We start from the raw sequence: 25,700 nt of genomic DNA, 5'->3' as shown, positions 1-25,700 counted from the left end.
TCTGTAATTTTTGTTTCAACCATGTAACATGCAACCCTTTTGCAATCCTGTTATATGATCATATTCAAGAACAAGATTTTTTAACATCAAATGGCAAGGTAATATATGCAAAGGTGTAATTTTTCTAAGCTTAATCTACTGTATCTCCCTTTAAGGTTAGGGAATAAAAGGCAACATTAATTGTATATCTGTAGCATAAATGCTGCTGTCTCCATTCCCTAAACTGACCTCTACACTACAAAAAGCACAGCACATTTTGCATTGGCTCTGAATGTAAAGTGAGCTGCAGATTTGTCAAATAGGAAAATAATTCCTGAAATGTCTAGGTTGTCTGCAAAAAAATAGCCTAAGTTCAATGTGATCTTTGAACTCAGGCTACTTTCCAAATCATGCAGATCATTCAGTATGACTTATTTTAATAACCAAGTTAGCTGTTCCAATACTATCATCTAACGCTAGTCTGACTTAGACAAAGCAGTCCTCACGCCTCTGACAAAGGCATCATCAGTTCCAAGATATTTTGCAGATATTGCAAATAGCCAATTAAGCCCTGATGGTAAGGAGACACACATCATCCTTTTTTGAAGCGCCGGCAGACACTCTCACTTGTTTCATAAACACAAGAGAGCATCCCAGCGTGAAATGAAAAGGTGTCCCTACTGGTAAATGTTTGGTTTATTTTCCATATTAGCATGCAAAGTGTAATTAAAAACTGAAGCAAACTACCTGCACGTGGCCTGTGAAATGGAGTGCGCTGATGAAGCTGCATTAAAGCATTGATTTTTAATTAGCAATTCCCAGGTGTGACACGAGCTGAGACCAGAGTCTTAAATGTGGTTTGTGATTTCAAGTCCTTAGTTATGTTAAATTCACTTTTCTGTGTTTGACGCAATTATAATTTTGATAATAAGCATGCTGGTTTTGCTAATACAACAAAATATTGCATAGCAGTTAAGTGTTAATTTCCTTTTCAACAGCTCACCCTCCATGAGCATATTGCATTCTTGCCGGCAGTTTATTAAATATACAGTAGTGACAACATAATGGAGCACATTATTCTTCCTGCTTTCTTTATGTCCATTACCACAATATGACTGTTGAACTGTGGTGATAAAAAGGGGATCCTGGTAATGAGAAAATCATACTATGCAGCAAATGACCATTGAACAAATACTATACGTCACTCTAATCCAGTTTCTGCATTATTCATATCCTTATAGCTTTGGTGACAACATAGTGCTGCCGTAGCATTTAGAAAAGTGCATTCATTTCCAAAGAATGGGCTTGCTGGTTTGTTAAACCAACAGTAGTTTCTCTTCCATGTCTCATTGTATGTGAATGCTATTGTTTTTTTTTTTCTCTCAATCTTGTTAACAGCTCTGTCTGGTCCTGTCAAACGCTCAGCTGGCTTGTATTTCCAAAGTTGTTAGATGGCCATAAATTTCAAGCGTTCCGCTTAGAATGAGGCAAGCTGTAAGTTAAGCAAATGCTTTCGATAATGGCTGACTGTGAATTAATCTGTCCCACTTGATAGCTTTATTTGCCGACGACAAGCAAAGAGCTCTATACTGTTATTTTTGGAAAATGGAACTAGCTAATTTTACTCTGAGTTGAAGGTTATAAGATTTGCATGAACAAGTTTGTGACAAGGATGATCATAGCAAAGACAAGAGGATGACTAATTAATATAGTTTTATAACTTGTCAACATAACATATTGATCTATAAAATGAAAGCACACACACACACGCAAGTTAATTTGTTCCACACTGCGGCTTTAGAAAGACAGGTTATTGTATTAGGAAGTTGACTGATTGAGCAGCCTTGTGTGTTTAGGCTACTGCGTTGTTTAACAGTGCAAATAAGTCGAGCTAATCTGCCAGTCATAGCGCAACTGCAGGAGAATACATAAAGGTCTTTTGCTGATCTCCACGGACACACACACTCACACAGACAAACATACATCAGCATCTATGCCCACAGAAGTACATGCACAAGTGCAGTCAATTGGAAAATTGTTTGGTGGTGATGTACTGTGTGTGGGGAGAGGCAGACTGGTTGAGAGACAGGAAGAAACAGTGAACCAAAGCTGCGGCTGTCTATTTAAATGTTGACAAATCCCTGATACATTGACAGTTTGTTACACTCCCCCTCCAACCCTCTCTCATACAGTGTGCCTTCACATATATTATCATTTAATAGTTTTCATGGGTGGATAATGAAAGTGTTGACTTGATTTGAACCCACTTATGTTTTACAGTGAACATCTTCCAGGTCGGGCTGCACAGTGGTGTACTGGTTTGCAGATATGCCTTGCAGCAAGAAGATCCCCGGCTCAAATCCCGGCCTGGGCCTTGGATCTTTCTGCATGGAGTTTGCATGTTCTCCCTGTGCATGCGTGGGTTTTCTCCGGGCACTCCGGCTTCCTCCCGCAGTCCAAAAATATGCTGAGGTTAATTGATTACTCTAAATTGCCCGTAGGTGTGAATGTGAGTGTGACTGTTTGTCTCTATATGTAGCCCTCTGACAGACTGGCGACCTGTCCAGGGTGTCCCCTGCCTTCGCCCGAGTCAGCTGGTAAAGGCTCCAGCACCCCCCGCAACCCTAGTGAGGATAAAGTGGTGTATAGAGGATGGATGGATGGATCTTCCAGGTCAAGAAAAAAGGTCCATGTTTTCCAGTAAGGATTCTTGGTTATGTAGATGGATGAGAAACTAAAGGGAAAACCAGCCTAAAGTGTCAAAGTAAGGTGTTGGGCCACCATGGTCCACCAGTTTCTTAAGGAAATGGTGCTTTGAGCTACATGCTAATACGCTAACCATACACAGATTCGAGGTTATTTATTGTCAGTGCATTTCTGCAATGAAACTTTGCCAGTGTGCTGATGTTTCCATGCATTTGTTCAACAGCATTAAATGCATGGTTAGCTCTCTTGGAGGGTGGAAATGTTTTTAGTTTTGCTGGCATTTAGTAATAAAATAATGGTCAAATTGAAGTTTTTGGTTTTTGATTCGACAAGATGATGAATCCTATGAAAAACATGTCTATGGACATTTTTATGGCAAGTCTTTCAGGAGGTTGGTGAAATATTTTACTCTCGGCCTAAATGTTGGACTAAACAGAGCATTACAATGGCCAAATATACACAAATAATTGTCTCTATTCTACATACTTTCACTTTATTTCCCATCAATTGTAACATTTCAAACTTGCATGTAAAACCACAAAGGATTTTGAGGGGTTGCCTTGTAATGTGATTAGTGGAGCATGTTTAAATACCCCAGACCCATTATTTAACATGATGCATCACACACATTATTGTTGGCCTTCCTGAAAGCAGCTAATATGACACATCACAGAGTAAACTGCTTCCTCTCAGTTTCTGGGAACGGTATAAATCGCGCTGTCAAAACAAGCCTTTGATAGCGTCGTCTCCCCTGCTGGAGTTTGTGTTTCTGAAGGCATGAAGCAGAATAGTGATTTTGTGATTTTTAATTACGGCCGTTGGTTATGTCTTTGGCTTGATTATAACAGTGTGGCAGTGCTCTGTTTGCAATGGAAGAAAGAAGCAGCTCTCTCACACCGCTTCTCATTAGAGACACTCCCGGGGCCTCATCAAAGATCTCCCTCCCTCCGTTCTGCCACCTCCCTCCCTTACTTCTTCCATAATGCACCGTTTTCCCAGTACACTGCTCCCTGCAGCTCCAGGACATGCTTAACAAACACACCAGCAAAACATTCCTCCTGATGCTAACTTTTCACCGTTTTGCTGTACCAGAGAAAGGAAAATCACAGCCTCTTTCTTCCACTGTAAAATTCACTGTAGCTTCTTTGCCACCAAATTAGGTTTTCAGCGATGGATGTTTGATCTGCACAGCGTGAAACAGGATGCAGAGTTCCAATGTTGTTCTTGAAGAATAGGCCTAGGGATGAGAGGTGTGCACATCACACAAACGTGTACAATTAAGCAAGGCATTTTCAGCCTGCGAGGCATTGATGGCATCACTGTGCTCTGGTCAGTCAAACTTGGAACAGAAATAAATTATACCTCCCAAACCAATGCAACGAGGAAACCTGCAAACCTATTATTAGCATGTATGCTGATTAAAAAAAGATGATAATACATATCCAGTACTAAATTGTATGTCATCGTTGGTTGTATACACAAGAGAAAAATTATTCCTGGTGAGTCTTTTTTGAAATAGCTGTTCTTCAAGGACAACTCACTCAAGCCAGGAGATTCTGAAAGAAGAGCATTGATTAAAACATTTTTCTTGAGTTATGGTTCAACACTTCTTGTTCTGTGGTTTCTCTAACACGCAAAGGTCTGGGGGGCATCATGTAACACCTGGTCTATCTATTATTTACACCCTGAGTACTACTGAGGCATCACAATATGTTCATACAGATTTAAATGGCCCAGCTGCCTGGAGGAACAGTTAACTCAGTTGCTAAACCAATTCAGTGACAAAAGTCTGTCCAGCTGAAGTTTCAAAAAAATAAAATAAAATACAATCATAGCTGAACTGATTGCTCCACAATTTGTTGTCTGTCTTTAAATTGAAGAAATGATCTGCAGCACCAATTAAATTGATCGTCCGTATTCTCAGGGCCATCCTACACACACACAAACACGCACATACAGAAACACACAGGTACAGATTCTCACACACACAAGCATAAACTCTTTCATTAGTGAGCTACACAAACAGTGGGAGGTGAACTGGTCCTGTTGCCAGCTCATGAATCATGAGATGACAGAAAGCCAGAAACCTTGTGTTTTCTTAGAAAGCCATTTAAGAAAAAAAAAAAAAAAAACAGAAATAGTGAAACTGGTGGAGAAGAAGAAGAAAGGAGAGCAGGAGCGAAGTGAAGGAGAGTGGTTTTCTTTTATCTGCCATTTTTTTCAAGGTTTAGGTACAGCAGACAGGTCTGACTCATCTGTGTAAGACAACAAAATTCAACAAAGTATTTCAAGTTGAAAGAGGAAGGCAGCTTTGTACATTACTAAAAAAAATAAACCTTCTAAACAGTTTAAATACTAAATATTTAAAATAAGAATGACCTGTATGGACAAAAACTGCTTCACAATATTATCTGTTGAGTTCAGGAATGTAGAAATGAATTATACTTTGTTGGTATTTTTTAAAGATTCAAAACAAGACATGTCAACCTGCATCACCAAGGCAAAGCAGGTTTGTTTGTATCATATCTTTCAGCAACAAGGCATTTTTTAGTATTTTGCATGAAACATAAAAACAACTACAACAAGATAAAAGCCAAGCGGGATGACACAGTCAAAGCAACTGGTTTAGAAATCTAAATCCCCAAAGATTGTACAGCAAAACTAGAATAAAAGCAATGTAAACACAAAAGATATTCACCATCAAATTAAAAATGTATGTATACATAAAGACCATAGATGGCATCCAGCAACAATAATCAGATTTCTTACATGTCTCAGTGCAAGCACTATTCCCTTTTTAAATCACATTGAACCTGGAATGGTAGAGACGTAGTTCCCATTGAGAAAGTTCTGAGGGAGGGCATCCAGCCGTCCACAGCACCGGTGTGTCCCATGCATTTGGCACCTCTTATACTGGGCAGGTCCTGTCTGACACAGTCGGTCCAGTTACTGTCATTGCAGGCGAAATAAAGCAAATGGCGCTTGTGATGTTTAAAAAGCTAAACAACATTACAAAATCTGGCTCTCCTGATGGGTGGAGGGCTGCTGGTTAGGATCCTCATGCTGAGAGAGGAAGGCCAATCATCTGTGCAATGATTTGCAAAACAGCCTAATCTGGCAGATACATTTTTCAGAGTGAATAAAAGTGTCAAATGAAGCATTAAAAGACTGAAAACTGGATTTTTTGTAGACCAAATGCATGCTTCACAATTGAAAGTGCACAGGCGTGGATGTCGCTGGAGTGCATTTCTTGTATGCTTCACCAGTTTAAAAATGTGATGAGGAGCCAGCACCTGAAGAGGTAGCAAATGTCATCTTAAGATATTATAATAATAATAATAATTTGGCCACTTTCTCCTTGTGCTGCAACACAGCACTCCCATTGCTTCAACGCTCTGTGTAATTCCCATGATTCTAACATGTGAAACACTACCTGGTGATGAAGTGAATCTCTAAACTGTGTCAAAACAGCTATTCTTCAACTTGAATTTTATTTGTGGAGAAACAAATCAAAGGGAACCAAATCTGGTGAGTAAGGCAGGTGAGGCACAACGATTGTGTTGTTGTGGCCAAAAAACTCACGAGTGATGACTGTGCTGTGACTGGGAGAGCAGCGTGTTGGAGCACTCACATGGATGTAAGAGACAGTTCGGGTGGTTTGCACCAAATGTTTTCTCTGCAGTTTGACTCTGAAGAAAACCGCAAGCGTGCTTCTGGTGAGCTCCTGAATCACTTTGTTCACTTTGGAAATGTGCGATTGTCATGCAGAAAAACTGTTGTTTTTTCTTTTGATGGTAGCAGCAGACACACCTCTCAGCACCAGTGATGATCCACATGAAAGCTGCAATGTTTTCTTCTCCACTTTAGATTACGGTTCGTGCAGAAATTGCAAATGCAAAAACATGCGTAATACAGGATCTGCTGTTTCAAGTGCGATTTCATGCTTAAACGGTTAGAATTTCTATCATATATTTATTAACTTACCAAGAAGCAGGCATCACTGACACCTGCCTACATTTGTCTGGGCCAAGTTTGAGTTAAAGTGGACATTTATTGATGCTTTCAATTTACATAAATGAATTTGGCTTCATATGGAACCAATGCAGCAACATGAGAACAATCAATTGTACCAATTTGATTCTGAAATCCAGACATGGCAGCAGATTGGCTTTTGATGTAGGTCTGGTCTCCCACAGTGTAAGGAGGCTTGATGTATCGACTACTCAATTTGACTTTTAATGATTCAATCCAAAATGACAGGCATTATTGAAGTCATGGATGTGTGCTATATCTCAGAGCTAAGACAGAATTTAAGAAAATATGCTACTCCGAAATGGAGCGTTCTTTAGACAGAAAGGCAGGCTTAATGCACACACACAGAACACAGAAATGAGTACAACCCTGTGCAATATCACCTAAATGTTGAATCACCTCTTAGTAATTGCAATATATACGTTGACAAATGGGATGTTTTCTTTAGTGAACAATCAAAAACAAATACTTTATCTGATGGTAAGACATCACAAACAAGAAAAGATTGGTGACTAAAAATGAGTCAAAATACAGCAGCAGCAGTAATCAGGATATACAGCATGATCCATATTACCACTATTTACAGTCAGATTGGATGTCCTCCATGGACAGTGCACTACGTACACAACTGAACTCTGTAAAAACAGACTGCAAGTTCTTCCCATTTGGCCCAAGGGTTCTCAATGGAAACTTGCATTTTCTATGACAGTTTAGCCAGTATGAAGAAAAATACATAGAGCTAACTTCTATGGTTGGTGTCCCTTGCTGAAAGTTCAAAAACTTGTTTACTCTATGGCATAAGCATGCAAGATTAAAACTGACGGAAGAGCATGAAAATAAGACTGATAAATATTGGGAGCACACACATGCGTCAGATGGCAATTTATAAATAGTGTCATCAATGCCTGTGGATACACCAGACTAGTAGACAAGATGACTCCCAGCCTCGTGAAGATTTCAACGTGATAATGATCCAAAGCACACTGCCAAAAGCACACAAGTTTCTAAAGCAGAAAAAAGTGAAAAATATGACCTGGCCAATATATGTCACCTGACCTGAATGCAAAAGAACACCTTTGGGGTATTTTAAAGAGAAAAGTAGAGCAGCACAACCCCTCGAGCAAAGAGCAGCTAAAAAAATGCTCTGAAAAATGACAGGACATCTCTCCGGAAATTTATGCTACACTGGTATCCTCCATGCCGAGGAATATTCAGTCTGTTATCAGAAATAATAGTGGGCATACAAAAAAATGTTTGTACTCTGCATGAAGAGCAAATACTGTTGTTCAAAAGTAATGCAGTTTACCATAATTTAATGCAATTCTAAATCGTGATATTTCTCTAGGGTGTTCTCACTCACTGTATCCTGTAGCTGTTGGCTAGTTTCTGTAGATAACAACTGATTGCCAGAATTCCCAGAGCACTCACTACTAGTTTTTGTGCCTTAATGACACAGTTTTGTCAGGTCGGCCTGTTTAATGCTGGACCCAAATAAATCCAAGAACCCAGCTTGAGGCAGTCTATTGGCTTATTAGTCAGTCATCATCACGGGCCAGAAAATCTTTGTGGTCTTTGAACACTTGTTCCATCCTAATTCTTCCATTCGTGCAGCCCTCTAGCAGTGTCATTGCATCCATTGTGCAGCATTATCAACTACTCTCACTGCAGTATTCAAGTGTTTACAGTTATTAGACTGATTGCTTCACACCTTGGCAAAGTAATCTCAACAGTTAGTGTAGTCCCCCGACTGTAGGACATCATCTGAAATTTATTCAGGTTTTGTTATGGTGAACTTGGCCAGGATTGTGATGAGGACTCACAATGAGAATACAGACTGCAATGACTTTGCAAGAACTGTCACGGGCATTATTTCCAGATTTTGCCGATTTACAAAATGCATATGTGCGGGTAGTGGAGAGGTGACTATACAAGACAGGGTGTGTGTACTAACCTCCAAAGTATCTCTGTGCACCTGACAGGACAGTTGTGTTCTTTGCAGTAATTTTGCACAAAAACTCCATGAATGATTTTGATGACTTAGGTAGTCACTACTGTGTTCTGCAATTCTTTAGTACTGTTTGATATTGATATACAGCTGTTGATGATAATTTTGACATTTGTTATGTTTTTTTTTTTATATCCTGGTATCATTCTAGCCTTTTAACAGCTGCTGTGCATTTCACCATTTACCATTAGTGTCAGCAGCACACAGTCCAGCACTCTCTGCTGTGCAACTGGGGTGGGGAATATGATGATGAGACGGCGCTAATGAAGTATTATTGAATGGACATACCACAAGTAACACAGCTGGATTAAATCTTTGTGATGAAGTTTAAGAGGCACCATCATAAGTAGTGGAGAGTGGGGTAAGATGAGCTTTTAGTCATCTCTTGTTTCTAGAAAACAATGGAAGAAATTGGTCACGTGACCAGATATTTATGAATATCTCTGTCCATTTTACTCTCCCAGTGAAAAAAAGGAGCACATGGAGTAAGAGGGAAGCACATTTTAGAAAACAAAACAATTTTTTGCTGTTCAAAGTAAATGTTTCATGTTTATGGTTTTGTGTGTTGTGTCTGAACAAATATTGACACATCTGAAACTATTTCACACGTGTTAGTGCATTACTAAGCTACAATATGAAGATAAACTGTTAGCATAAAGTTAGCTCTAAACTACCTGGATGAGGCACTCTTGTTAAAATAGTGACGGTGAGGTTAGTTGAGCCACTGGCTCCCACCTATATTTATTGGTAAATAATAACGTTACTGTAATTCTACATCCTATTTTTACTTTTCCTAACCAAAATGATGTGACATTTTGATTTTGAGACCATGCCATGTGTGCATAAGTGGAAGACAGACAGAGCTTCAACTTTTCTTAAGGATTTGGAGACAGCTGTAGGAGGAGTAAAGAATAGGAAGTCCATATGTCTTTAAAGTGATTCATAGACCAAAAAAAAAAAAATGAAAACAGAGTTCAAGAGAGCAGGATATGGAGACAGATCTTCCATTATACAAGGTATAACATTTTTAATTTTGCTCCAACATAATTGATGACAGAATTTACCCTGACATACACTACCAGTCAAGGGTGTGGACACATCTTCTCATTTATTTGAATGAGAAAGTATCTCCAAACCTTTGACTGGTAATGTATTTTTCTCCAAAGGCTCAATTTACCTCTTGCCAAAACAGTTTATTTTACATCCAAACCAATTACTTCCAGGGATGCCCCACATGCTGACATATATGTACATGTTTCATTTTTAGACAGTACTGTCATGCCTCTACTGTAATGACACCTCAAGTAAATACTGGCTCATTTTACCCCACTTTCTCTTATAATGATACCTTTATACATTTAATTTCACTTACAGTCTGACTTAAATCTGCCACCTCACCATCTGATTTGCCAATTTCCATGTGTTCATATTGTTCTTACACATCGTTCAGAATTTGTGTACATACTTGATTATAAATTTTTGAATATATATCCCAACCTTTGAGTGGGAAATGCCGTATGATCCATTTTTCGTGTGTGCAATCATTATAAATGAGGCCCCAGCACCCCTCAGTCACACATATTCAATCTTTTTCACCTGGAAGCGAACTGCATTGATGTAGGGCTGCATCTTTTTATACCATGAACATGTGTAATGGACATTGAAGGAATGGCAGAACTGTGAAAGTCAAAACTATTTCATGTTTAAAAGATATGTACAATTTGATTGCCAATTGTTTGAGTGAAAATGACAAATGTAGGAAGAAAAATGTCTGTTTTAACCTAAGCAAAGTCAGGCCAGTGGAGCGAGCAGTGGACTGAAACAGTTCTGTCAAAATCATCATTTTTCAGCTACTGAAGCTGACAAAATGATACCTTAGTTCTTTTCATTTTTTCTACATTTCACAGGGACAACCTTGGTACACTGTCATGATGTGATAGGGGAGCTCGAGTATTATTATGTTTTATTATTCATGACTTCAGAGAGAAACATTATTTTAAGTGAAACATGGTTCATGGAGTAACACCAAAGGGTTTCATTCTTCATTTTACAGGAGGTGTATTTCCTCCTCTGACTTCTCAACCAAAAGGCAAGAAAAAGAGAAAAATCGCTACCAGGATCAATTTTTTAGACTGACCATTGCAGTTCTACATATTGTAACTCTGCTCTGCCAAGGGCTACTTGTACAAACATATTTCTGTGGTGTGAAACTCCTTGCTGCCACCCATCATTCAAATTTGATGTGCAGTTTGGACGATATAGTTCATAAATCTAGACAGCAAGAATCAGAAATTCGGGGCGGGGGGGGGGGGGGGGGGGGGGGCAGGAGAAAGGAAATGCACTTTTGTTACGTATTGTTGTGTAGTTTGATAGGCTTTTATGCTATAGACTATTAAGTAATCATTGGAAATTTAGCCTCTTTTACTTAATTTTAGCCACAGTAGCAGCATGGCTCTAGAAACTTCAAGCCTGTTGGCCAGTCTGTTTGTCTTATTCTTGAATGGCCAATACTTTGCTTCATGACCAAATGTCAGTGAAACGGAAGAAATTGACTTAGCCTCATTTACAATTTGTGTTGCAAGGAAATCACCTTGATTTGCAGAGTATTGGCATTAATTAGAATTATTAAGCAGAACACTATTTATTAAGATGCTATATTTGGAATTAGTTCCGTATGAACGTATGTGATGGCAGTGGCTAGTGTGGGGTGCGAGCTGTCAGAGCAAACCAAAAAGCATTAAATAAACTTGAGTTTTGCTGTTCAACTGATTGCATGGTTCAAGGTAAAGTGAGCACCTAGAGGTGAGATTCCAGTTAAGGCAAAGGAAGCAACTCCACTGCCGTGAACAGGTCTGTGCAGAACAGACACCCTGAGCCCTTATCAGTTCACTGAAGAATGGAGGCCACCTCTTGATTTCCCCAAGCAGCCTGTCTAATTGTCTTTCAGCGATAAATATCTGTTTTGTTTGTTACCTGAGGCATGAAGCAGATGGTCTATGTGAATAGCAGCCTTTGTTTGGTGTCTGCTCAAATGTGGTGGCTGAAACAGTCTCATGGCTAATTTTGGGCCTTAATACTAGCATAGCTATAGATTTCTGCTCTTGTTTCAGTATACACTGTCTATTTTCACTACAGTATTAGGTTTGATGTGGCATGTCTACATAGCAAGACAGGTCATTAAAAATCCATTAGGAAAAAGGACAACGAATATATCTGGTGTAATAATGATACCAGCATTGAATTATTACATTCATTATAATGACATTCCATAAGCAACTTAACCAACAACCAGTTTCGTGGTAATTATTTATTCATTCATTAAACCTTTTTTTGTACAGGATGTGCCAGTATCCATTCAGAGGATAACAAAACAAAAACCAAAATTAGAATAGGAGCGACACTTTAGAAACTCAGAAAGTGAAAGATAAAGATAAAGTAGAGAAATAATGCAGACAGCATTAACATAATGTACAAACAATATACATGTCAAGTGTTGGAAAGGTCCATTTTTAGCCAAAAATAGTATTGAAAGACAGACAGAACATACACAAGCCTACATAGTGTTTGTGGTACTTGTTCGGGGAAGTGTCTCACACAGTGTGGCCTAATTGTCTTTTATTCGATAGTTTGGCTATAGGGCGAAGCAGAAAAGGAAAAATGATTTGAAAGAAGCAGACGAAAGCTGTGAGCAAATAGATGACAGAAAACATGATAAACCATTCTTTATATACTCTCTCTCCCTCTTTATATTCCTCTCTCCTTTCACAGCAAATTGCTCTGAGACTTGTAAAGCTCCTCTAGCAGGCTCCTCACCTGGGAACTGGCCCAGGTCTGCGATCTATGCCTCATGCACTTCTAACTTTAAGCGTGTTGCCATCAGCTCAGCCAATTAAGCCTCTTGTTCCCCCCCAAGTCCTGCCTTCCTCCTCTAACACTAGTCATTGGGAATGAAAATAAGGTACATGGTTTTCCCCAGGTGACAGAGCGGGAATAGTCTCCTCAGGCCTTTGCCTGCTGTTGGACATGTCAGGCTTTTGATGTGTGCCTAATCTAGAGTTTAAAGAGTAAAAATAATTCAACCACACAGAAAGCTGTCAGTTTTTCATCATATGAGGTTAATAAATATCTAGTCACCTCGGCTTGTCACTGCACAGTCTGCAGCTATCAGAAGTCTAATTATGTCCAATCCCAGGCCTTGCATGGAGATGAGAACATTACAGGACGGTGGTGTTAACCCCTTGAATACTAAAACATTTACAGGGAAATTGCAGCTAAGTGCTGAGGGAAGGATGAGACACAGGACGGCTATTACGCTCCAGATTTTTAATAGTCTTCTCCAACAGTAATTTGGAATTCCATTTACTCAGAATGGTCCATTGCTACTTTAGCTCAATGTAAATACATGTAAGGAAACAGAAATGTGGATGGCCAAGTGTGTTGTAAGGCTAAATAAAATATGCTTTTTCTAAATAAAACTACGCTGTGCTTCTGTAGAACCACGGACTCAGCTGAAGAAAGGCAAGTTAGGCATTTTGAAAATAGGACCCTTCAGTGCTAAACATGGTGGTTGCCTTAACTCTGTAGTGGTCCGTCCACAGCTATTTAATTTTCCTGTGTATTCTGATGTTATTTAAACTTGGATAAGTAAATGTTCCTCCTGATATAAAGGGCTACTCCCATGGTCAGTTTTCTATTATATGCACTGTGTGTTGACTCAAACCTAAATAATAATTGTCCTTCACTGCCTGTTTTAGTTCATATTATTTCTTCACATTTGTAAAGAAATATGAGCTCAGAAAATATTCTTACGGAAACAGCTAATCCTCAGCAGTATATAATAGGAATGAAACAAGCTCTACCTGCATCAGGTACAAATTACAAATAAAATGTAAATTATTCAGTACTCTGAAGAAGACATACCATATGACACTTTGATAGATTTGTTTTTGCATAAGTAACATCTTAATTGCATTGCTTGTATAATTTTTCAATGAAGTATAATTTCTATTGCTGTTTTTTTTGCTCTAAAAATGGTTTGAATATTTTCTTTGCCAATCCAAGAAGCAACGTTTTGTCCAATTATCTGTCATGCCTGTGAAATAGATATCAAATATTATGCATTTGAGATACAGAGTGAAAACAAAGCACTGCTATAGCTAAGTAGCAATTTCTCATTCTAAAACAATGCGTTACTATCAATACACTGTTTTTGAAAATAGTATCTGTATTATTAGAGCAAAACAATATTAAAAATATCTACCTCTATCATAGGTGTCACGGTTTTGACTGTAGCAAATGGTCAGAGCTCAGTTTTGCATAACATCAGTTATAGTCATTCTTATTTTACTCGTATATCTCTGACTTACAACTATATTGAGTTAAGTTCCCAGGTCAGACAAAAAACATGCATTATTTGAATGTGGAAACTTTTGTGCAGTAATTCACAGAGTGAAAAGTACAGCCATGTGCAAAAGATGTGGCAGTTTTTGTGTCTTCCAGCTTTAACCACCTTAAAAGTAATCACTCCACTCACTCAAATGACCTGAATGGCAGTAGATGCTCCCTCAGATGGATGATTTGATAATGTAGAATGAACCATGGTGAGATTTGACAATGCTATGGGTAGTGGGCATGATTTAGGTTCCATACCTGCTTTGTTAACTTGACAAGATGTTCATTGTCATGGTTATAGTGATAAATATGGCTATCAGGAATGGTCATGGTTAATAAAAAATATACTGAGTGATTTCTTCCTTTACTGCTGTCGTCACTACTACATTAACTGGAGGGCTTTGCCAGTTGCATGTAAACATATGGCATTTTAGTGCATTTGCTTTGAAGACCCCCTTAATTTTAATACAAGAAGCCAAACATGTCTGACAAGTGCTGAAAAGAACTTAGTCCAATACTGGTATTGTGTTTAAAAAAAATTAGCTGCCAGTATGAGCTGTCCTCTACATCTAATACCCATTCATTCCTTCCCTTCGCCTCCTCTCTTCCTTGTGATGTTCATTTGCGCCCTGTAATTAACTCAGCATATCTCTGTCATGATGTGGAAATAAACCGCAATTTAGCTCAGAAGGCAATTTAAGCATGTGTGTGTGTGTGTGGAGGGGTAATGGTAAAACAAACGATATCAAGAGGTTAATAGGAAGAGAATTAAAAGTGAGATTAGACGCTGATTAGCTCATAGAGTGTGGCTAAAACCAGATGAAGGGGAAAGCGAAGTAGAGGAAAGGAGAGCCGGGAAGAGGCAAAGAAAGGAAGGAGTGATAGACGTTAACTGAGGGAGAGGTTGGAGATGAGAGGAGACACTTGGGGCATTGAGAAGACTCCAGACAAAAGCAAAGAAGACTGTCCTCCTGTTTAAGAAAACCCCATGGGTCGTTTGTGCAAGCAGCTTATTACATCCTATAGTTACGTCCCATTGTTGAAGCTAGACTGCGAGAGTTTTACATATGAATGAATGTCGGGTAGATTCAAGCGCTTGCAAAACAAGTTCACACAGTTCTGATTATGCCTACCAGCACTAGATGAATCTCTCTATGTTTTGCAGTATAACCAAGCTTTAAATGTGTGGGTTTTTTTTTTGTGATGACATTCCAGTGGTGTCGCAACAGCAGTGATGCGTTTTTACATTGACTAGCAATGACTTTTGCAGAGCTGAAGAAGGCAACAACTGCAGCAACAGACTACAGCAACCAGGAGTATGGCGGTAAAACCAAGGAATTATCCAAGTTTCTGATCCTCCACATAGAAAAGCAACTTTTCATTCAGAGGAAGGATTATTGTTTAAATAAGAAACAAAACACCGGCACCGAATAGTGTGTGTGCAATTGCTCTTGCTGCTAGAAAAGGGGTAACAAAAGTTCTGCATTATAGACTAAAGCAACCTTTGGAGGTTGTGTCAGACATCATCTGCAAATGCCTGAACACGGCCTGTTCACGTTCGAGTGAAGTTTAACAATCGAAGTGCTGTACAAAAATCAAACTAAAAAACAAAACAAAACAAAAAAAAAACAAAGAAAACCTGCTCCTGTAGTTCCAAATGTGTTTTATTTTCATATAGTACAGTAGCCAAAGGAGGAAGTCTAGTGGTGTTTTAACAGAATTCAGATCTGGAACTGGACACCACATTCACCCCATTTCTTCCCATGAAATTGCTCAATGATACATAGGCTGAAAAATGGTTTGTGGCTTCTTCATTATAAGGAGCTTACACTTAACACACTTGTTGTCAATCTGGGATGGTGTTGAGGCCATTAATTTGAATTGCACACTGTACCTGTAGGCACCCGATCACTGCCTGTGTAAATGCCCGAGAAGTTGTTGCAGTTGTTGTGAATTACAAATACTATTTCCAGATTTCCATTTTTGCAGTCAAAATTCATACAAGGACAGTGGCCAGATATGCACACATTTACTTATTACATACAAATGTAGCTGACATTTGCATAAATGTGCACAAAAATCTTGTGTTGCAAAGACTACTTATGCCTGCACACTTTGTCCCAGTGCAGACACACACTTTTCTCTTGGCTTCTTTTTTTTTCTAACTGTACCCCTGTACCTCTGTGTATACTTACTGACAGGGCATGGTGTGAGCCTGAGTTCTCTTCATTTTCTGTTTCATCCTAATAGAGACCACTTTCTCTTTCTCATGTCCACCAGTGAGATGTAGAGTAAGATCAAATGAATCCCACCGTGTGCAGGTCTTGCAGTGGCTCTCTCAAGTTGACTTGAGTTCAGATCTGTCAGCATGAGTTCAACTGAAGTCTCTATTAGCTGTGGCTGAGTATCTGAGCCTATTAGTGCAGGGCTGCAAGTAAGTGAGAAAATAAAGAAAATAAAAGAGATGGTCTATTTCCATGCTTGCAAAAGAGCACGGAGGATAGACAATCTGGTCCTTGTCATTACCTGACTGATCATTTTTTAGCTCTAAATGAACATATAGCATAAGACTGCGGTCTTAGTTTATACTGAAAAACTTAATAGTGATTTGAAGCATGAGATAAGTGTTGACATTTAACAGTGAATTTTTCTGTTGCATTGACTTCTGCTCTGGTTTTCTGCCTACCACGGAACCCTAAACACCTTACCGCAAACTGCAATGATATGAAATGCTGTACTTCTCCCATAGTCACCGCAATTGCAAACATTTCTTTTCGCAACTTGGTGTCTTACAAACGTTCATTTACACTTGTGCTCGCAGTGATGGGAAAAAGGTCAAACTTTATTAGGGTACAGAATAATCAAAAATAGAACTCAACATATTTCAATTGACCATCTGATAGAAAGATAGAAATTTCCATTTTTGTATTATGAACGAAGGATCAAAAGCGCCCAAACTAGTCTGTGTCATAGAGTTCTGGCAAGCATTCATTTTAAATTCATCACAACAGTAAGTGCCCTGTGAGCAGAATCATTTTGGTGATATAAAAAATCCATTCTACTATCAACAATTTGCTTCACAATAAGCAATTATTGTTGAGTGTAAGGCAACAGCAATCTGAGGAAAATGCTGCTACCGGTGCATAGAATGAACGCTGTTTTCATGATAGAATAAACGTCTACAAATTGTGTTCTCTCTCTAATAAGCAATTTGCAGTTATCCTGCTCATTTGCAATATTATCTATACTTCCTTCCTTGAATTGAACAAGTGCTAGAAAAAAGAACAACACAAACTCGAATCCAACCTCTTCATTTACTCGTTTTCAGCATGCGGAGTTGTTTTTTTTTATCAAGTACATCTGAACACAATCAGCCCCAAAGCAGATTTGTTCATCCTGTTTTATGCATGCACTCTATTTGTTTGTTTGCTGTTATTATTGATGAGGTTTTTTTCCTTTTGTATTACCAGAGCAAATTTAATTAGAGCTGAAGGAATACAAATCAGAGTTCACCCACCAAATGCTATTTGGTCCCCTAATAAAGGGCTTGGAGAGAGGAAGGAAGGAATTTCAAGAGCATTTTCAACTGCCAGAAAGAGAATTGCTTGAGGAATGCGAGTCTTTTAACAAATGAATGTAATTTTGCAAATTGCCCCTATAGGCCAAAGTGAATTGAGCCACTGAAGAATAAGCAGACAGTGTTTGTTCTTTATAATATTCATGCTTTTATTTCATTATACAGAAAACAGAAATGCATGGACGCTTCATTTGACTTTTAGATGAATCTAAAGCTGCAGTATTATTAGTGGTACCTTTACAGTAGGTACAGCAGTGAAAGACAGACTGAACTTCCATCCAAATTGAGTCATAAACCTGTCAGGTTTTGAATTAGAAAATGTAGTCCTCCCATCACAGAAGTCATAGTGAGTGTCCTTTCAGTCACCTTTTCACTCTTAGTACATTCTCGATAGGATTTATTAACTCAACTCCGTTTCTCCAGATATCATGGTTTACAGTGTAAAGTAACTAAATGCCTGTTCAGGATCATCATCCCACTGCACCTCTCATCTCACCTGCTTTCTTTAGATCCTCTACCTTCTCTATCCAGCTCGTCTTTGCTTGTTTTCCTTGTATTCTGCTCTCCCTCACCTTTCTTTCCCTTCCCTCGTTTTGCTTTTTATTCCTCTTTTCATTGCATTGTACATTCCACACCCATCTCTGAATCTATTCTCACTTTTCTTCCTTTGCTCTTTCTTTGAGCCTCCCATTACTTTCGCCATTATTTCCCCCCAGTTTACCACACTTCCTTCCATTCACACAAAAACACACCTTGACCTCAACTCCTTCCCTCAGTCTCCCAGCAGCCAGCTTTGTTTCTCAGTATTAATTGGTCTGGTTCTCCTTTTGCTTCAAAGGTCTTTTAATAAATTATTTTATGCTGAGAGAATAGAGGAGCTGGAGGTGCAGATCATAAAGAAACACGTAAGCAGGTGTAGAAACTCCAATCCAACTATAATGCATGCTTGAATAAATTGTGAAACAACTGGTTTCAATGTAGAATGCTAATTGATCGACTTCAGTATGCACCGATCAGGCATAACATTATGACCACCTGCCGAATATTGTGTTGGTCCCCCTTTTGCTGCTCTCCACTAGACACCTGAAGGTGAATCTGGCACCAAGATGTTAGCAGCAGATCCTTAAAGTCCTGTAAGCTGCAAGATGGGGCCTCCATGGATTTAAATGGTTTGTACAGGATATCCCACAGATATGCAATTGGACTGAGGTGCAGAGAATTTGGAGGCCAAGTCAACACCTCAAACTCGTACTTGTGCTCCTCAAACCATTTCTGAATCATTTTTGCGTTCCGGCACAGCACATTATCCTGCTGAAAGAGGCCACAGCCATCAGGGAATATGGTTTAAATGAAAGGGTGTACATGGTCTGCAGCAATGCTTAGGTAAGTGGTACATCTCAAAGTAACATCTACATGGATGGCAGAACCCAAGGCTTCCCAGCAGAACTTTGCCCAATGCATCACACTGCCTCTGCCAGCATGCCTTTTTCACATAGTCCATCCTGGTGCCATGTGTTCCCCATCTATTTGACGCACACGCACCCGGCCATCCCCATGATGTAAAAGAAAACATGATTCATCAGACCAGGCCATCTTTTTGATCAATGTGGACGTTATAATTGATGTTGACATTTACTGATCATATAATCAGCATAACAATATAACAGTCTAACATTATGACTGCCTGACTAATACTGTGTTGGTCCCTTTATGCTGCTAAAACTCCTCTGACCCAGTGGTTCATCAGAACCTCTGGGGATGTCCTGTGGATTCTGTGGATCCTGTGGGTTGAAGAGTGGGTCCTACCTAGACCAGGCTGATCCTGGACCATCCCAAAGATGCTGAATCAGATCTGGATGTGGAGAGTGTGGAACCCAGGTGAACAGCTGAGCTCTGCCGTGTTCCTCGGACCACTCCTGAGCAGTTTTAGTTTGTCCTGCTGAGGGTGGCAGCTGACATCAAGGACTGCTGTTGCCATGGAGACTGGGGGTTTGTTTGTCCTGCAGTGTTTAGGTGGTGGTACATGTCAAACATCCACAACATGAACGTCAAGGTTTCCCAGCAGAACATTGCATTGGAACAAGATGATGGATGTTGTTCTCTTCAGCTGTCAGTGGTCAGAATGTTGTGGCTGATCGGTGGATCTGTCTGCCTTTACTCTGACATCCAGAGTTATACAAAAGTGTAGTATGTGTGCAGTGTAGAAGAGATTTACTTTATTGTATGCAGTTTTAGTGGTCCTATCAGAGAAAATCATATCCATATACAGATTTTTATTAATTCCAGGGCCGGTTCAGTAAAGATTATAAAAACTACATCGGATAATTCTTTTTCGCATCTGGAATTTTGCAGACTGAGAGATGGTTGAGAAGGTTTGCGGTTCTTGTTTTGGCAAAATATGTCATAATAAAACATCTTTATTGTCAATATGCGTGAAATTATCTGCAAACCAGCAAAGTGCATCAGTCTGAGGTATCTAAAAATAAATAAGTACAGAAAAATGCTTCTAAAGCCAATAATAGAATATTAATAATAAGAATATTTTGCAGGAATATTCTAAAAAAGGAAAGAAAAGCTCCATTCTCACTCCTCTCAGGATAAACTGTCATTAAAACTGACTTTAAATTTAGCTTCAACACAAGATAAAAACATTTACTTTCATTACTGATGTCCAGTTTTAATAAAGTTCATGCTACTTTTATAAAATGATGAAAGTGAATGAATTCTATTTCTGTGTTTGATTTCCGTCTTTTTCTCCTGTCATCCAGATGATCAGAGGGAGATGATGCCACATCTGGTCCCGCCTATGGAAGGTCTTGAAGTTCTCTGACTGAAGATGGTCCTCTCAGTGGATTTAAGGTTCAGATGCTCAGGAACAAACTCCACCAATGAGCCAACAGGGAAGCTTTAGGTTTATTAAATGTTGCTATGAAGGTTTCGCTGTTTTTCTTTGTGAATGCAATGTGCTCCAACTGAAACTTGAACTAGAACTTAGAAGTACATCCTTCCCTCTGAAAAGATTTAGCTGCATTAATAACCTCATAACATTCTAATTTTTGTTCCAGTCTTGGTTGGAAATAGAATCTCTGAATTGATTCAGGTAAAAACTGAACTTCACAGCATGTTGGAGCAAAACAACCAGATGAAAAGTGTGATGGTGTTGGATTGTCAGACTGTAATGTTGCAGCTCAAAGCAGCTTTTCTATCTCAGTTCATGCTGACATTCAGCTCTGAATCAACAGCAGATCCAGTTGATGGTGATCCATGCTGTGGAAGTCTCACATCTCCTGATTTAATGGAGCTGCTTTGCACTTTTTACACTTCATTCACCAACACTTTATTTAATAAAAGTCCCATCTCGTTTTTATGAGGAATGTGATGCTTTAATTTCTCTGTGAATAACTGCAGTCTAATGGAACAGCTGGAGTTGTAACATCTGTCCTGATGTTGATCATGAAGTATTGATCAGAATACTTATGGTTAGCAATCAACCCTGAAGTTTTGCATTCAAATCTTTACTTTTGTTGTGAACTTTGGTAAGAAGCAGAAACTTTAGCGTTGCCATGGATACATGAGTGTAAAATTCTGTTCATGTTTCCATTTTGGGAAATGCAGTCCAGCAGATGAGTTTCTTTTTACTGACAGCTACCATTCAGTCCGAGATATTATGACTAAATAAATGTGCATAATGTGGAAATGAACAGATTTTATTTTTATTTATTCCTACAGCTGCTGCAGGTAAAGTTCCAGAATGTGGAGGAATTTAGTCTCACAGTCACAGACTATAAATATTATCTGAAAGTCGGGTTATTGTTGTTTATCAGCACAATACAAAAACATTAATGTCAGACATATTCCAGTTAAGACTCTAGAATATAATGATTTATGTAAATTTATCTCAATAATATGAATGCTATGAATGTTCAGGTTAAGATTTTGCAGTGATATTTAGCTGATTAAAGTTTATGACTGCATGACAATATTTATTTAAATTGACATCAGTATTAGAATATTTAGGGTCAGACCCTACAGTATTGAGATTAAGAAATCAAATATTCTATGAAATGTAAATACACTGAACTAATTTGGATATATTTAAGTGAGACTCTACAATATTTGACACAAATCTAAATCAAAAAATTTAATCATTTTTACTCCAAACATTTACTGGACTGATTTAAATATTAAAATCACTCCTTACCACTACTCTGCTGTATGTTTAAACCTGAGGCCTTAAATAGAAACATACAAGTATCTGTTTGAAGGAACTTCTGCAGAGTCCTGGTTCCAGAACATGATAGACTTGTAGACAAACTTTAACAAAAGCTGCCTGAGAGCTGACAGGTTATGTTAGATTTCTTCATTAATTTAATGAGTTATCAGCAAAAGTCAAGTTTTCATTTGATGAATTTCATTTCCTAAAACATCCAGAATTGGAGCTCATATCTTTGGCAGCTGTAAAGTTTCTGCTCCTTCAAAGTTCACAACACAATGAATTAATTCCTAAAACACTCTGAATGCTGGAGAGCGTTCGTGATGCTGAAGCAGTGACCACTTTTTCTGTTTCTTCTCTGGAGATGCACAATGAGGGACGTCTGCAGCGACTGAGAAAGAGTCTCACCACATCCTGACATGAGGAAAAAGACTACTGAATAATACAATGAGAAAAACTATCCAGACAGCAGACGGCATGCATTCAAGGTCAACTCTGAACATCTGATCTGGAACAGGAATTACGGCAGCCTGAGCTTCATTTCAGTCTGTAACTGCTGAATTCATGGATGAATCATCTGCCACTACAGTAAAAACCAAGAGCTCCTTTATTTGTGACTCCCACTAAAAAAACTGATTAAAATAAGTTTGCCAGGGTTCTGACTGATAACAGGTTATTAAATAATGAAAATAATAGTTTAAATGTTCCTTTAAACAATCCTTTGAGGTCTACATTTCCTTGACACTGACTTCTTGGTATATGTACATGTATTGAGGGTGGAATATACCATTAAGCCCAATGTTCAAGGGTTCTTCTGGGAATATACCACTAAGCCAACCTTTTAGGTAAATGTTCCAGGATGTTGGGTAGAATATACCATTAGATAAACCTTTTAGGTCTACATTGGAAGATTTTTGAGTAGAATATTACTCCAAATCATCCTTTAGGTGGTCTACATTTAAGGTGGAATACTCCTTGACACCAAGATTTTTTGATCTACATTGAAGGATTTTAGGTGGAATATTCCTTTGAATGAACTTTTTAAGTTTATGTTCAAGGATGTTGGGTGGAATATACCATTAAACTTAATTTTTAGGTCTACATTGGAAGATTTTCAGTGGAATTTTCTTCCAAACCGTCTTTTAGTCTACATGTAAGGATGTTTAGGATGGTATATTCTTCCAAACCAACTTCTCAGGTCAACATTTCAGGTGAAATATTCCTCCATACTAACTTTTTTGGTCCACATTGAAGGATTTTTTCTAAGCCACCCTTTCGGGTCTATATTTGAGGTTTTAAGTGAATATTCCTTTTAACCAGCCCCTCAGGTCTCTTTGAGGATTTTGGATGGAATACTCGGTTAAACCAACATTTTAGGTGCATGTCCAGGGATTTTTGGTAGAATGATCCTTTAAGGTGGATGTGTGAGGACCATGTAGGTGGAATACTTCCTGAAACCAACCTTTTAGGTCAACATTCAAAGATTTAAGGTGGAATATTCCTTTAAACCAACTTCAATTTCTTGTTTTTGATCATTATCAAGTGAGAAACCTCAATCCAGACTCCTCATAATGACATTTGAGATTTATGCTGCTGTTATTTGTTTAGTCCAGACTAAATGACAGAAATCCACAACTGCAATTTTATTTCAGGACTCTGTTATTAAATTTCAAAACTATCCATGTGATTCTAAAAACTCAACAGCTTTACAAACTCGAAGATTAAATTCACCACAAGGATCCAAAACAAGTTGGACTTCTACATGAGAGCTTTAATTATTCTTCATCTACTTCCTGAAAAGTTTGGTCAATAAAAAAGACAAAAACTAATATTTTCAGCTGAACTAAAGACAGACTTTGTGATTTTTCTGCTCACATGTTGTGTTGTTGTAAACTTACTCTTTAAATAAATACCCCCTAACCCCCTGGAAACCAGCGTTTGTCCTGGTTTTGTATCGCTCCTCGGTGACCCTAGACAGCTGGTTGTAATGTTTTTTGAGCAACACACCATACTATGACATTTTTACAGTGAAGGTTCTACTATGAAACCAGTTTGTCATGTTCAAGCGTTCTTTGTGTGAAAACTTAGAGATTTCAGGTATCAGAAGGTGGTTTTCAACTTTCTTTGTTAACTTTCTTCTTCAAATATAAACTAAATAAATATAAACTAAATTTACTTCACTAAGCCAGCCCTCTGGACTTCCAGTAAGCTGTGTTCCTATTGGCTGTCCAGGTGGCTGCTTAGTGTTATCAGGAACACCTGAGCAGCTCAGTGTCTTCCTGCTTTATGACTGCAGTCAAACATTTCCTCTGCTTCTCTTCACTGAACCAGCTTTGGCTCTGTTGCTTTAGTTTGTTCTTTAGGCGTTGGCTTGCAACTTCCAGCTGTAAAATCCTCTTTAATGTGTTTCTTGGTGTGTTTTAGAGCTTTGTACTGGATAGTTGTCTTGGTAAATGTGGTTCTTTAGGCACAGTTGGCACATGGTGCTAATGTGTGCAGTGATTAGTGGGTTTGGTGCAGCTGAGTTGTCTTTATCTTGGCTGCAGTGAGTCTTTAGAGGTTTTTGGTCAGACACATTCTGTATTCTTGTTTGTGAACCAATGTTGGTTGTCCAGAAGGTAAGAGTTCCTGTCCTGATTCTGTTTAAAGAGGTCCTCTAGTAGGCTGCAGGACACTTTAGCGTTTGGGTTGTGCTAGTTTGGTTTTTGTACGGTTTCATTTGGACGACTATCTTGAGGGCCCTCTATGTGGTTTAGTGAGGTTTTCTGTAACAGTTCTACAAAGCAACCTGCAGCAGAAGAGACTTTGAGAGTTTTTAGGAAGTTCTGGAGACCAGATTTAGAGCAGCAGAAACATTTGTTAGCAGTTTGAGAAGGTGAGCTTCAGAGTAGAAATGAGAAGGAAACCTTCTTGACCTGTGTGGTGAGGTCCTGTACCAAGACTTTGAGCAGGTTGTGAAGAGTCTGTAGTTCTTTGGTCTGAAAGCACCAGAAGAGTTGACACATTAAAGGAGAAAACAGGAGGAATTGTTGGTTCTTCTGTCGCTCTGCAGTTTCCTTAGTGTATATCAGGTTTCTATTTTAAATGATTTACCATGTGAGTCCAAGAAGACTTCAATAAACTCTCTCCATCCCCCGGACACAACAGATTTTATTACTATGTTAAGACTTTTTTTTTTTTTTTTAAATGTTTGTTTTAATCTGTTTTGGCATAGTTTTTTTTTTCTCTTTGCTTGTGCAGTTTTGTGTGAAAGGTGCTAAACAAATAAAGTTGAATTGATAAACTGAATAATTGATGAACTCATGATTGTGACAACAGAAGTATTTTCATAGTGATTTTAAGGGTTTGTTTTATTTATACGGTTGTGCTTAAAATCTTGACAGAAAAAAATTAAAGAAAAAACTACATTAAAAAAGCAATTAAATCAAAGGAAAAAATTTAATACAATAAAACCTTTGGAAAGAAAATTAAACATTAAATACAATTAAATTATATAAACATACAAAATATTTAATTAGATAATTAAACAGAAGATACAAAATGTAATTATGAAATTAAACAAAATGTTTTAGACAAAATATTAAACATTAAAGATGAAATATTTTAGATAAATGTTCAAAAAATACAATTAATATTAAACATCTAAGAAAAGACAGACCATTCAATTAGATTATTAAACCTTTAAAAAGACAAAACCTTTAATTAAAAAATTAAATGTTTAATTCGAAAATTAAATCTTAAAGACAAAACTTTAAATGGGAATTAAACAGAAAATACAATGAAGCATTTAAAAAGAA

At 38.2% G+C, this 25,700-nt stretch overlaps 1 long non-coding RNA gene across 1 annotated transcript in view; it reads left to right on the top strand.

Annotated features, from left to right (window-relative positions):
* Nucleotides 1-25,180, top strand: part of LOC127530771 (uncharacterized) — a 120,953-nt gene extending 95,773 nt beyond the window's left edge. Inside the window, exon 3 of the long non-coding RNA XR_007937410.1 lies at nucleotides 20,459-25,180. This is a non-coding gene — a long non-coding RNA (uncharacterized LOC127530771). The remainder of the gene's footprint in view (nucleotides 1-20,458) is intronic.
* Nucleotides 25,181-25,700: the final 520 nt, after the last annotated feature.

The sequence above is a fragment of the Acanthochromis polyacanthus genome, chromosome 2 (assembly GCF_021347895.1).
Source record: "Acanthochromis polyacanthus isolate Apoly-LR-REF ecotype Palm Island chromosome 2, KAUST_Apoly_ChrSc, whole genome shotgun sequence".
Lineage (NCBI taxonomy): Eukaryota > Metazoa > Chordata > Actinopteri > Pomacentridae > Acanthochromis > Acanthochromis polyacanthus.
The sequence above is the reverse complement of the archived record's forward strand: the minus strand, read 5'-3'. Positions and strand labels throughout refer to the sequence as shown.